Source organism: Otolemur garnettii, unplaced genomic scaffold, assembly GCF_000181295.1.
Source record: "Otolemur garnettii isolate 467f Iridium unplaced genomic scaffold, OtoGar3 scaffold00177, whole genome shotgun sequence".
NCBI classification, from domain to species: domain Eukaryota; kingdom Metazoa; phylum Chordata; class Mammalia; order Primates; family Galagidae; genus Otolemur; species Otolemur garnettii.
Genome location: NW_003852572.1, coordinates 34,578 through 37,094, shown reverse-complemented (window position 1 = coordinate 37,094; position 2,517 = coordinate 34,578). Strand labels below are relative to the sequence as shown.

Sequence of the window (2,517 nt, the reverse complement as noted above, 5' to 3'; positions counted from 1 at the left end):
TGGCATCACAGCTCACAGCAATCTCCAACTCCTGGGCTCAAGCAATTCTCCTGTCTCTGCCTCTCAAGTAGCTGGGACTACAGGCACCCGCCACAACGCCCGGCTATGTTTTAGTTGCAGCTGTCGTTGTTTGGCGGGTCAGGGCTAGATTTGAACCCGCCAGCTCAGGTGTATGTGGCTGGCGCCTTAGCCACTTGAGCCATAGGCAGAGCCCTGAGTTTCACTTTATTGCCCTCAGTAGAGTGCCATGATGTTTTTGTTTTTGTTTGTTTTTTTGTTTTGTTTTTGGTGGAGGCTGGGTTTGAACCCACCACCTCTGGCATATGGGACTGGCACCCTACCCTTTTGAGCCATAGGTGCCACCCAGAGTGCCATGATGTTACAGCTCACAGCGACCTCCAACTCCTGAGCTTAGGCAATTCTCCTGCCTCAGCTTCCCGAGCAGCTGGGACCATAGGTGCCTGCCACAACAACTGACTATTTTTTGTTGCAGTTTGTCCAGGGCCGGGTTTGTACCTGCCAGCCTTGGTATATGAGGCCGGTGCCCTACCCACTGAGTCACAGGTGCCACCTCAGAACTCACAATGTTTTCAATATTTTATGGTAATTTATTCCAATAAAAAATTTTAATACAGGTGGTGCCTATGGCTCAGTGGGTAGGGCGCTGGCCCCATATGCCAGAGGTGGTGGGTTCAAATCCAGCCCCAGGCCAAAAACTGCCCCCCCCCAATTTTTTTTTATTACATTTGCGTTTTTGTGTGCGTGGGAAACCAGCTTGCATTTAATTGTGAAGTTTTAAAATTGTACAAGTAGGGTGGCACCTGTGGCTCAGTGGGTATGGCGCCAGCCCCATATACCAAGGGTGGCAGGTTCAAACCCACCCCTGGCCAAACTGCCATAAAAATACAGCCAGGCGTTGTGGTGGGTGTCTGTGGTCCCAGCTACCCTGGAGGCTGAGGCAAGAGAATTGCCTAAGCCCAGGAGTTGGAGGTTGCTGTGAGCTGTGACCCTACAGCACTCTAGTGATGGCAATAAAGTGAAACTCTGTCTCTAAAAAAAAAAAGAAAAAAAAATTACAAAACCCATCATCCAAGGGTGATGGGAGGCAGGAAAATAGAATAAAAGGCACAGGGAGAAAACAAAATCCAGGCACAGAGGATGTCAAGGGTAGAAATACCTGCAGAACAACCTGTGGTCCTTTCAGACTCAGGTGGTGTTAAGAATCCACACTGGTATCAGGAAGATCTGCCTTACGTGTACCAGAGACAGACCTTCCAATTCCTCAGAGAGAAGTGAATAAGCAGAGAGCCCTTGGCAGCCTCCCTCAACTCCCACCCACCCCTTTGAAGAGCAAGTAACTCAGTGGCCTGCAGTTGCCTTGTTTGGCAGGAGATGGATGTAGTGAAGGGAACTTCTCTGCAGAAGTTGAGCTGCTCAGGGCAAATTGCAGGTATACTGTCTTGTGGGAGAGTTGGTTGCTTAAGAAGACCTCCAAGGAGAAGAGTCACAACTGGAAGTACACTTTTCAGGGGTCTTTGCTTCATTGGCGCTGATAATGAATAAAGAGGATAGAAAAGAGGCAGCCACTAATCTGCCCTGAGAAAAGCCAAGGGCAAACCAAACCCAAAGTAGTCAGGCCAGTTCTTTTCTGTGTTTGACAACTGTTGGTGCATTTCAATTCCTTTATTGAACCAACAAAGCAATACAGTGAGTACAGAAGGGACACGTGAAGGACCAAAAAAATGGATGGGAAAGAGGCTCAGGAACATTCCCTAGATAAGGAAAAGAGCCTGCAACAGGAGCGTGAAAAGCATGTCAGCGATTGTTCTGCTGATACGAGAGAATGGATGAGGCTTCCTCCCTGATACTTCCTGTGCCAGGTCAGCTATATCCTGAAACCAAATGGCATTCACAGCTCCACTGAGCATAAATGGGGAGCTCCCAGAGGGCGCTGAAAATTGACATGAGGATATTCCAGCCAGGACCAGACATTTCTGTGCAGCAGATAATTTGGACTGTTACTGACTGAAGCATAGGAATAAACATCTGATAGAACAAGAGGAGGTTAAACCAGAATACTCCATCATTCCAAGCACAACCCTGGAAAATTCTGCTAACAATACGTGGCTCACTCTCTTGCTTCTGCTCCATGCTCTGGGCTCCCCTCTGTGCCAGGACACTGCTTGCCCTTCTTTGGAGCTGCTCCTCTCTCTTTTGCTGGATTGGAGCATCTAACTTTGAGATGGTGCAAATACCCCATAGGGAGGCTTTGATTCCCCTGGCAAGGTCTTAGACTAAGGTTTTGACACTGTCAGCCATCTCTTCACCACCCACACTATCAACTGCACAGAGAGAGAAGCACCCAAAAAGCTCTCATCACGTAGGACCTGCCCTGCCCTCCAGGGGCCACTTGGCTCACGGCACCCCCCCCAAATTTTAATATGTTTATATGTATTAGGATAAACAAAAAGAGGTTATCAAGTGGGAAATCCCTCAACCTCCTATGAGAGGTTTGTA

The 2,517-nt window shown here is 48.4% G+C and overlaps 1 pseudogene; it reads right to left on the bottom strand.

Annotated features, from left to right (window-relative positions):
- Positions 1-1,359: 1,359 nt before the first annotated feature.
- Positions 1,360-2,364, bottom strand: LOC100948679 (annotated as a pseudogene).
- Positions 2,365-2,517: the final 153 nt, after the last annotated feature.